The following is a 12,767-nucleotide window of genomic DNA, read 5'->3' on the forward strand; positions in this document are numbered from 1 at the left end:
AGGAACATTTACGTAGATCAAGAGGCAGTTGTTCAGACAGAACAAGGGGATACTGATTGGTTTAAAGTCAGGAAAGGTGTGCGGCAGGGTTGTATTCTTTCACCATACCTATTTAATCTGTATGCTGAACGAATAAGATGAGAAGCCAGACTATATGAAGAAGAACGGGGCACCAAGATTGGGGGAAGACTCATTAACAACCTGATTTATGCAGATGGCACAACCTTGCTTGCTGAAAGTGAAGAGGACTTGGAGCACTTACCAATGAAGATCAAAGACCGCAGCCTTCAGTATGGGTTACACCTCAACATAAAGAAAACAAAAATCCTCACAACTGGACCAATGAGCAACATCATGATCAATGGAGAAAAGACTGAAGCTGTTAAGATTTCATTTTAGTTGGATCCACAATCGACAGCCATGGAATCAGCAGTCAAGAAATTAAAAGACACATTGCATTGGGCAAATCTGCTGCAAAGGACCTCTTCAAAGTGTTGAAGAGCAAAGATGTCACCTTGAAGACTAAGGTGTGCCTGACCCAGTGATTTCAATCACATCATATGCACGTGAAAGCTGGACAATGAATAAGGAAGACCGAAGAAGAGTTGATGCCTTTGAACTGTGGTGTTGGCAAAGAACATTGAATATACCATGGACTGCCAAAAGAATGAACAAATCTGTCTTGGAAGAAGTGTGGCCAGAATGTTCCTTAGAGGCAAGGATGGCGAGACTGCATCTTACATGCTTTGGACAAATTGTCAGGAGGGATCAGCCCCTGGAGAAGGACATCATGCTTGGCAGAGTATAGGGTGAGCGGAAAAGAGGAGGACCCTCAATGAGGTGGACTGACGCAGTGGCTGCAACGAGCTCAAGCATAACAATGACTGTAAGGATGGCGCAGGACTGGGCAGTGTTTCGTTCTGTTGTGCATAGGGTCATTATGAGTTGGAACCAACTCGACGGCACCTAACAACAGAGTGAGAATACTAGTGAAATTAGTGAGTACATGAAATAGCTCTTTTAGAAAACAGTGACCAAGAATCTTATAGTTTTGGGGGCCGAGGCTGATGAATAAGTAAGTTTGGATTCCAAGAATTGGTAGTGGCAGTTATTTCTGGCCTTAAGGGATTTGTTACATCCAGAAATGTCAGAAATGGGGAAAACTGGGTTTTGGTTTAATTTTTGATCAAACCTAACAACATTTTGTCTTTTTGGTAAACAGGTCTTCCCCAAACAAAAATTAAATTTTTAATCCATATTTGATTTAGTTTGGAATGAAGTGTAAAGTAGAATTTAGTTTAATTCACCTCACCCCAGATGTGTCCCAGATGGGACAAATTTGCAAACTATCTCTGGTAATTTTTTAGGATGTTGTGACATGAATTTTTATTTCTAACTTCATTTTGGCACAATCGTACCGTATTTTATTTTTCTTAATGTTGTATATTTATATAATTATATAAGCTTCTTCATATATTATTTGAAATAAGTCTTAGAATAACTCAAGTCGTTTGTTAAGCTCATACCCTCACTTTTTGTATCAGAGACACATTCCATGTTTTATTTTGGTCTGTTTCATATATTTTAGCTTCTGAATATTTTTTAATCCTATGTGAGCCATATGCTCATTTACGACTGCTTGTTTTAGATTTCCATCAGGATTCCTCTTAACTTCCAAGTTTTGTCCTATGAGCCTTTTGTTTTGCTTTCCTTATGTTGTGACAAGCTAACATGGTACAACTTAGTTTCATTAAAATATTATTAAAACTTTCTTTGGATACAGCTATAATTTAGTTGGAAAATATCACAGAAACTTGCAGGTCACAAGAAAAGTCTCAATCGTGAAAATACATGAGCTTTTTCTTCAAGAATAAGCCCTATTTATAAATGTACATTTTCTACATAATGCATAGGACAGCATAAAGATGGATTCTTCAGAAACCAGTAAAACCAATTTAACTAAGGCAATGTGATGGGCTAAAAGGGTTTATCTCACAAGTGTAGATGAAGTACCCACCACTCAGCGGTGCTGGGTCCTTTCTTTTCTGATTCTATGCCTCTAATGTTCATATACATTAAGAATCTGCCAAATGATGTACATATATTTTATGAATGTTACAGAGCTCTAGTAGTTAATGTGATCCTTGTTGGAATCTGAATCAGAAAATCACTGATAAAAATGTACAGGAACATCCAGAATTCTGTATATTAAAAAATAAATAAATAAATAAGAAGCCCTCCTTTATGAATAAGATCATTAAATTGAGTCTGAGTTCGATTTTCAAAATACGAAAAAAATGAGATTCCTTTTTCCCTATCATTACTGTGATGACAATTATGAATTGATCTATAATGAATATTAATTAAATGAATATTAAGTAGTGACATTGATGAAACATTTATTGAGCACTGACAATGTGCTTTGTCCCCACTCTTTAGACAAAAAAGAAAATTATGTAGGTACTAATCTTTGGTAGCTATATAAAGAATTTCAAGAAAATAGATGACTTCAGTAACTGGTTAAAGGCTAAAGAGGTAACTGGAAAAGAAGAGTGAAGCAGGAGAAATAATGTTAAATAAAAACTGAAGCTGGGTGCAATAAGACCATCCTTAGGCAACTATTTACATCTCCCCACCAGACCTTATACTGGGAGGAGCCCTTATGAAAGCTCTACAACTAGTTTTGGAAATAGAGTCACAAAGAATTCAAAATACAAATTTCATAATCACAGAGAAATCAAATAACTCCCTCTCTTAACTGGCTGGTATTTAGGATTGGTGTTGTTATTATTAACTGTCGTTGGTTAGAGTTAAGTGATAGAAGGAACAAAAAAAAAATCTCATAATATTTGGACTGTAAGAAAGATACACACTCCATACTCCACTTGTAAACAGATCTTCGGACACTGCTGAGGTGTAATGATTTGGTTAAATACATGCTCTAAGGAAAGATATAACATACTGTACGCTATGTGGTACAGTGGTTAAGAACTCGCCGCTAAGCAAAAGGTTGGCAGTTTGAATCCACCAGTCGCTCCTTGCAAATCCTATGGGGCAGTTCTACACTGTGCTGTAGGGTCACTATGAGTCAAAATCGACTCGACGGCAGCGGATTTGTTTGTTTTGGTTGTGCTGTTGAAGACCTGATTGTTGTATTTATAATGCATAATTTAGTAGAATTCTTATAATTGTGGAAGAACAAGGAAGATTGGAAGAAGACAAGAAGTTAATATAAGAGTATGGGTCTCTTAGGATACTATATGTAGATACATACCATAGATCGCTGCTTCAGCAATACTAAGGCTTGGCCAAGTTTTCAGAGTAAAATGTGAAGAAGAAAGAAAGAATTGGAGCCATCTGAATCAAATTTAAAAGGAAAAAAAAATAGAATTCATAATTTTCTAAATAGTTTTTTTTTCTCTGTCTCTGAGCTAGAAAGCTTTATTATTTATCATGTTGGCATTTTTATTAACTTTATTCTATAAGATAACTTACAGTAATAAAGGCTAGAATAACAAGATAAAGTCTTTCAGGAAGAATACTCAATAGGTCCAAAAAGACATAGTGCTAAAAATATTTGTTTTACATCATATCACTTCCTGCCAGGGAATACTATTTTAGCTCTATAACCTAAGGATATTAAAAATAAGGTAAAATTAATCAAAAATGCTTAAATATTTAATAGCTTATTCTAAAGCTAATTTTTGGTTTTAGGAAACATTCCAACAATTGTGTTCCTGATTTGGAAGTATGTTTATAGTTCAGAACAAACTAAACAATTGGGACATCTGATTTATCTGTAGAACAAAATACTAACAGTATGGGAAGAAAATGATACTTTGCAATATTGATTAGTGAGTAGCCAAGAGTAACCACTCTTCATAAATATGTTCATTTAATTGTCATTTATAATAGCAACATAACAATCAGAAACATGCCAGATATAGGGACCATTTCTATTAAATTATTGAGATATGATGTAGCCATTAATAACGATGTTGAATAATGTATGGAACATATAAACATCTAATGACATCAGCTTAAGCGTTAAAATAGGATGCCACTTGGTATATTAAGTTTAATTACAAACATGTCAAAAATATACACCTAAAAAACAAGAAGTAAATTTTAATACTGATTATATTTACATATTAATATAACTTGGGTTATGAACTTTTATTTTTCTCTTTATATTTTGCCTTGCTTTTCAAATTTTCTTTAATGAGTTTACAGCTGTTTTAAAATAAAAAAGTTAAAATTCACTTTTCCAATTCCAATAGAATATAAATAATGACAATAATATTAAATTATATTAACATAAAATTAACATAGCACTTACTATATACCAGGCATGGTTCTAAGCAACTTTCATGAATTAATTCATTCAACTGCATTTTACAAATAAAATACAGAGGTACAAAGTGCTTACGAACTTGCCTCATGCCACAAAACTAGTGACAAAGCCAGGATTTAAACATAGGCAGTATATTGCCAAACAGTGTTCTAAAGTTGTTGAACCAATTTACTCTCCCCCCACAAAGTACAAATGATCACATTGCTCCATGTCATTTCCAAATGTTAGGATTTTCAATTGTTTTAAACATTTTGGTGGGTGTGTAGTGTTATCTACTGAGATTTTAATATGAATTTCCTGATAAGTAGTGCTGTTGATCACACATTCATATATTTATAAGCCATTTCTATATGTTGTTCAAATACTTGATGTTTTTTCCCTTTTGAATTGTATTGCTTGTTCACTTGCTTGCTTGTTTCTTATTTATAAGAGTTATTTTTATATTTTGGACACAAGTCATTTGCCACCGTTCTGGAACCATTTGAAGGAAGGTGCTTACCCACAGATCCAGAGTTCATGTCAAAACCTTCAGCCTCTAGTCACTTATTTTTCCCAGCTAGCATATCCAATTACTTATTCCTGCTTTCCTTCTCTTGAAACAGCTTTCCACATCTCACTTCCTTTCTAAAACTTTTCACTAGACCCTCTGGTGCCCTTGTTCAAAATAAACAAATAATCCTTTTTCTTTCTCAGTCATTGCAATTCTTCCTATAAGCTCATGATAATAGGCTACTCTCACCCATTGCTGGTTCTACAGTTTTCATGAAAATCTCTTGGGTTTCCATCAAAATCATCATTCCTCTAGCCCCAAATTAGAACCTCATCATTTAAGGCTCATGGAATCTAATAGTCCTCCACTCTACATGGAGAGAGGACAACTATTACTTATTCATTATTGTCATATAGCAACCATTTCAAAAAGACCCTGCAATCAGCCTGGATGGTTTTAAGGCCAATGCTGATAAACATATCCAATAATCCATTCTCAGAGTCCTTAACCTGCTAACATTTAGTGAACCTCCCCTGCACACCAGTTGAGCTACTCGATCCATGGCCACATTTTGGACCTAAAGATCATTTAGAACTAATCTATTCTGAAATCAAATCAAATCCTTATATCCCGCTCCCTGCTACAATTTTTAAGGGGCCGTAGTGGCACACTGGTTAAGTACTTGGCTGATAACTGAAAGGCTGGCTGTTCAAAACCACTAGCTGTTCCGCAGCAGAAAGATGTGACAATCTGCTTCTGTAAAGATTTACAGCCTTGGAAACCCTATGTGTCAGTTCTACTCTGTCCTATAGAGTCGCTAGGAGTCCGAATTGACTCGATGGCAGTGGGTTTTGATTTGGTTGATGGCACAGTGGTTAAGCACTTGGCTGCTAACCAAAAGTTTGACAGTTTGAACCCACTAGCCACTCAGTGGGAGAAAGATATGGCAGTCTGCTTCTGTAAAGATTTACGGGTTTGGAAACCCTATGGGGCAGTTCTACTCTGTCCTACAGGGTTGCTATGAATCGGACAACAGTAGGTTTAGTTTAAGTTTTTTTTTTTCTTTCTTTTGCTACAGTTATCGTTCCTGGTTCCCTCATTTCCTTACTTTGTTATTGTCTCTTCATCATCCACACAACAACCCTGTAATGACATTCTCTCATATTGCCCCTATAGGACAAAGCTGAACTGCCCCATAGGGTTTCCAAGTAGTCACTGGTGGATTCGAACTGCTGACCTTTTGGTTAGCAGCCAAGCTCTTAACCACTGCACCACCATGGCTCTTATATTGCCTCTGCTCCCTACTTTAAATTTAAGTCATACTGCCATCAAAATTATTTTTATAAAACACAAACCTGATCACGTAGTCTCGTAACTATATTGAATAAAGCCAACTCCCTGACAAGACAGGCCAGGGTTTTCATATCTTATCTTGTCTATCTCTTTAGGCTCAGCTTGTTACATAGCCCTTAATAAACTCTTTGTAGTTTCATGATCATACTATGTACTCTGTTGGTCTCAGTATCTGTACTCTACATTTGCCTGTCAAATCCCTATTTATTCTTCAAGTTTGAGCTCAGGCATCATTTCTTCAAGAAAATGTTCATTTATTCCTTGGTTTACTCTCAGAATAGGCTGTTTCCCTCCCCTAAAACTCCTACAAGTATTATTTTCACACAGTAATAAGTAATCTGCCTGTTAGCCTTGCCTAATAGCCTCTAAACTGTAGAAAAGAAGAGCTGGTCTTATCTGAAATTTTAGCTCCAGTGACTTTAATAAAAATCAGCGTACAGAAGGAAGAAAGAAGTAGAGAGATAAATTAGGAAATACAGAAGAAATCTAACACTGCAGATGTTTATACAAAATAATGTACGCTGATTATCACAGTGATCTTAAAGATACATTAGAGACATTAGTAAAACCAGTATATAAACAGTAGCTACTTATCTGCAATATAAACTCAATTTAAAATAACCAACATATTACTTAACATTACATCCTGCTTCTTTTAGTTTAACAACTTAACAAATACATATATATGCATGGAAAATCTTACTTTATAATCAATCCCTTATTTAGAGAGTAAGAACTTTGCTTTTACATAATAATGTAAAATCATCTTACATAGCAAAAACTAAATTAAATCAGGGAATCAAATATAGTACAAATGATTTTTACGATGATCTGCTTTTTTCACTGTTCAAACAAAGTTCAAAATGCTATTTTTTTCATGAGACATCTCAAGGCTTATTTTGTTGTGATGGCAGAATTAATTGACTAAAATCCACTCCCCCTCCTGTGCACTGAAGAATCATAAAATCATGTGCACTCCTATAGATGTAATTTGTCTGATTACTAAAAGAAAAAAAAAAAAAGAGTAATTGATGTAAGACTACAGCATGATTCCAGAGGAACTGGTCAATTTATACCTTCTATCTACTCTAAGAATCAAAGGGACACTATACAGCCTATTCCATTGATTTCTGTATAACAGACATATGTACTATAAAAAGTAATTTAAAAGTACTAAATAAGGCCATTATAGTGAAAGTAAATGTATGGATAAAATAATAATAAAGTTAAAGATAGCACATAGAAGTAAATACCATATATCTGCCATCAGAGTCAAATGTGGGTATAAAGTTAACTCTAAGCTTAGTTTTTTTTTTGAGTTTTAAGCTTTCTAAAGACAGAAAAGAAAACATGACAACGATAAGATTCACAAGTTCCAAAAAGTAACACAAAATGATGAAGAGAACTGAGAGAGATTTCTGTCATGTAATGGAGGACATCACCAACAACATACACACAGTTTTACAATAAGGGGTTTCACATGTCTGTTGCTTTACGTGCCCCTCAATGTAGGATGATGACAGATGGTGTGGCCCAATTTAATAAAAGCAAATCTCTAAGAGGTCTAAAATGGCATGGATTAAGTCTGGCCTGGATTAGGAGTAATTTAGAACACAACAGACTGAGTGTACTACATGCCCATCAGGCAACATTTTATATGACATTCTCACAGTATCTTGCAATGTCCTTTGGATTGAGATTGGAAAGCAGAGATTTCAGATTGTGATCTGTAGCAAGAACAAAGAATGCAGTTTTTAAATGAGGTCCTTAAAGGCACATCTTCTGTTTTGCTAATCAACTAGAAAGAGTTAAGGTTCCAAGGGAGAAAACCTGGCTATTTATTCCCATAAAGGTTACAGCCTAGAAAACCCTATAGGGCAGTTCTATTCTGTCACATGGGGTCACTATGAGTCAAAAATTACCCAATGGCACCTAATAACAACAACGGCCTTTTATGAAAATTAAGTAGTTTATAAAGAGTCATGACTGTAGAGTCTGGTTTTACTCAACAACTGCTTGTAGGTAGGTTGAGGGAAGACCTGCAAGAAATCTACCTTTGTAAATGGTTCTGCATTCTCTTCAATATGGCAGTAAACAGACTGTGGTTGTAATGTTTTTTGCTGGGGGGGAAAAAAAAATTCAAAGAAATCATTATAAGTAACTAAACACATTCACGGAAATATTTTGATAAAAATAACCCCACACTATGTAAATTTTAAGTAATGTAGTTCCTTGATACTTCCTCAAAATATACAAGTTATTCACTGAAAACAATGATTATATCTGATGTGTGGAATTATTGGTAATTTTTTTTTTTCCCAGGTGAATGGAAAAAGATCACTTGGGAAGATGACAATTTTAATTTCAGAGTAGTTGATTTTAATCCATTTTTACAGCAATAGCTGCTATCAAGACCAGTTATCTGAGGAATTCACTCAGAATACACATTACAAATGTATATCATCAGAGGAGAGAAGATGCTTACCTTGCTAATTTCCATGGGAGGTGAGTATATATCTACTGAATCATTAGCTTACGGTTAAAAACAATGGTCAGGGAGGGATTGGAAGGCTAAGCAGTATGGTACAGAAATTTAAGAAAAGAAATATATGTGTGTGTGTATGTAATGTCCACAAAGATTTTCTGAAATATCAGAAGACTGCTGCTATGAACCTTAACCTTGCAGTAAGTCATTAAGATGCAGGGTTATATGAGTTTCCACCAGGAATCAGGAGTTCACATTGAGTTTATACACCTCATTCAATAATCAATCCCTAACCACAGAGTCAAGGGCGAGGAAAAAAAAAAAAAAAAAAAAACAGTAAAAACTGGGTAACTTAAGTTCTTTTTTACATTTTCTAAAGTATAACTAAATGAGTCTGTACCTTACCTGCTCCTCTTGGAGAACTTTAGCATGAGAAATTGGAACTTAAAATTTTATAAGAAGGAAACTATATTGAAGAATAAAAAACAAGATTATGTTATTTGTAAGGAATAATGGTTTTCTTTTAACAAAGGGTTAAAACCTTACAGTGATCATGCAATGTGGAATTATTCCCAGGAAGTTAATGAGACTGCAGATTAAAAAGTCTCAGAGCCCATCAGTCAGAGTAAAACTTGAGCAATTTTTTGGGCAGAATAATGTCACTTATTTGTCTTTTATTTGTCTTAGCTGAGTATTTCACCAGTTAATGAGTACAATAATCAATATAGCTGTTTCATAACATGAAAGTAACCTTTAATTTGTACTTAGCAAAGTGGAGGAAATTTTAAAGAGAAATGATTTAGGATAATTTTTTTGAATATACAAAACTTCAAAGACTTATTGAAGTAGTTGTACTTAGAGAATTACAAGTAGTTAAAATTATCCTTGATTTGTAGTTTTTTTTAAGGTGTTGTCAGATAGGGTGGGTTGATCCAGTTAAAAAACCTTGTTTGCCATATAAGAGTTTAGAATTCAAATGGGGAATCATTGAAAATATTTTAAGTGTGAAAGCACATAATCGTACTTGCATTTTTGAGCGTTGACTTTGGAGTAGTTTGGGTAATGCCTTCCTGAGCCTGTTCAACAAGGATTCTAGTGTGACAATCCTTGGGAAAATCTGTGAGGGTGACATATAAAGCAATTATACCTGGGCTCAAGCAAAGAGGAAGGGTTAAGGATATTATAATATGCTGCCTAATGATTAATTTGATATTCAAGATGAGGAATCAAAGATGATTCTTGAGTTTCTGGCTTGAGAAAAATGGGTACGAAGGTACTATAGTCACTAAGATAAGACACATAGGAGAAGGTCCCAGTTGGGACTTGGAAAAAGAGCAGGAATGATGAGCTCAGTGCACAGGCTCTGGACGGAAACCACCTAGGTTCAAGTCCTGTATTACCATTTACTAGCCACGTGACACTGGGAAACTTACTTAACCCCTCTTGTTTCTCAATCTTCTCATATGTAAAATGGGAATAATTATTTACCTTATGAGATCACTGTGAGAATTAAATGAATACAAGTCATTATCAATAACTGCAACCCTTCATAATAGCAATATCTACCTCACTCACTCTTGTAACCTGACATCGACAACCTTGATTCCAACAATCTTTGACTCACTCTAGTCCACAACGTATGGTTCCTAACATCCATTATGGCACCTCATTCTTCATGTTCTCACTTTTCTTGTTTCCTAGCTTAAGTTCCATGATCAATCATTATAATCATTATCTCGCATACACTATCAACTCCTTAGCTATTCTCTCTTTTAATCATATTTGGCCAAAATCCACTCCTTGTTAAGAAGATTGTGCTATGCCTATTCCATTTCTGGAGATAAAATGTAACTAGAGAAATATAACTGAAAGTGACTAGGAAATATATGCATTCAAGCTTACTGGTATTCCTCAAACTTTATGATGATTGACTAGCAGTGGCTCCTCAGTACTGCCTGGCTATCCCATGGTATTTCCTTGGTCCCTTCATTTTCTACTCCTCAGTTAATCTTTCTTATCTTCTTACTAATCCTCAAACTTCCCACACCTCATACAAAATCCTCACTCTCATGTAATGACTTAGTTTCCTTTTTCTCTGAGAAAATATGTCATTTTTTTTTCCTCCATTTTTGCCCACTTAATACAAAAGTCAGATTATTTTTAAAATATAAATCATACCACTCCCTCTTCTGGTTAAAATCCTCTAATGACTTCCTACTTTCTAAAATAAAAGTTAAAGATCTTAAAATTACCCAAATTGTCCTACACAATATGAGCCCTATAGCATCTTTGGCCCTCTCTTCTACTGTCCTCCCCCTGCTCATTCAGGTCCAGTCACTGATCCTGTAGTGCCCTTTAGATATGCCAGCTTTCTCCCATCTCAGTGTCCATGTACGTTCCGGCTCCTCTGTCCAGTAAGTTCTGTTTCCAGATGGTCACACGGTTACTCTGTCACATCCCTCAACGCTTCACTCAACTGTCTCCTTAGGGAAGGCTTTCTTGACCACCTTATTTTATAATTGTTTGTAATTACACCCCCGGATTTATTCTCTTCTTCCCCTGCTTTAGTTTTTTCCAGTTAGCTTATACTTAAAACATGGCCACCATTTTAATACAACAAGGTACTAAATATTTACTTATTTATATTGTTTATTATCTATTTCTCCCCTACTGGAATATAAACACTATGAAGGCCAATACTTGTTTTTGCTTTTTACTGATGTTTCCCCACTTATAATATTGTTTTGTACATAGTAGACACTTAAGAAGTATTTGCTGAATGAATAAATTAATATGTTTAACATAGTGCCATAGCGAACCTATATGCTCAATAAATATTGGTTATCATTATTGTATTAGTAATAATATATTAGGCATGATGCATCTAAAACAATATGAGGACTCCCCATTGCAGTTCGTTGGGATCTGGAATTCAGAGTAGGAAGATGAGCTGGATATAAATTAACATGGTAACGGAATCACTTAAATAAACAAGATCTTGCTGGGAAACTATTAATGGTAGACAGATGTGATGTGTAAGGATAGAACACAGGGATGGACTGCTCTGAAAAAGGTTGAAGTAGTGAAACCTAAGAAAGATACTAAAAGAAAATATCCAGAGAAGCACAAGAAGGACTAGGAAAATATGGTATAATTGAAGTCAATAAAGGGTAAAAACTATGTTTAAAAGATGAAGTGGTCACTGGTGTCGAATACTTCAGGGTAGACGGTATAAGAAGATTGGTAAAATAGCAAATGCTGAGTAAAAATCATGATTAAAAACTGTAGAAAGATTCTTTTATTGAAAATAAATCCTCAGAATCAAAAGCATCTAAAGGTTGCAGTGAAAGGGGTTCCAAGGTTGTTAGAAGACAAAAATATTCTTTGTCATTGATTCACTCAAAGAATGAAGGGATAGAATCAGAAAAAGGATCCATCTCTTGTTTGACTTTATGTGGCCAGAGGCTGACACAGTGGGTTAAAGAAGTAGTTCCCAGTCGCACTGAATGGAAAAGGGTTTTAGACAAGCTGTTGGATAAAGGAAGCAGCTAAGCCAGTAAAATTACAGTGTGTTTAAACAAGAATGAAAATAATATAAAAATTCTAGACATCCTTGCTCTTCAAGATATCACTGTAAAAAATAAAAGTGACACCCAATTAATCTAAAATGTGAAGTATTTTTATATAGCTCTCATTATTTTTAATTAATCTTATTTACTACAGAATGTCCAATAAATCTTATATAAAGAAAGGCTATTTAAAATTAGTTATTGCTATCCTCAGCAATATGGAGATATTTTATTTTGCTCTGCTTTTTGTAATTTGAGACTATAAAGAGTTTTTGAATAATTTTGCTAAATAAAGGCATTTAAAATACAACCAGTATTTTACAGATAATTACAAAATGAATCATAAGTGGGTGCAAATTGAGTAATCTGATTAATTTCTAGGTTGACCTTTAGAAAAGTATTTGTCTAACATTTCTTAGTTGTTGTATTTTTATTATATCAAGCTGAAGTTCCAGCCATTTAATTTTCATGTTGTTTTTGAAAACGAGATGTGCATTATGGATAGAAAATTAGTTT

General features: G+C 34.6%; 1 protein-coding gene across 11 annotated transcripts in view; it reads right to left on the minus strand.

Moving 5' to 3' along the window:
- The window catches only part of DGKB (diacylglycerol kinase beta), a 795,246-nt gene that overhangs the window by 516,975 nt on the left and 265,504 nt on the right, over positions 1–12,767 (minus strand). The gene's annotated exons all lie outside the window — the stretch shown is intronic.

Source organism: Elephas maximus, chromosome 8, assembly GCF_024166365.1.
Source record: "Elephas maximus indicus isolate mEleMax1 chromosome 8, mEleMax1 primary haplotype, whole genome shotgun sequence".
Taxonomy (NCBI): Eukaryota; Metazoa; Chordata; class Mammalia; order Proboscidea; family Elephantidae; genus Elephas; species Elephas maximus.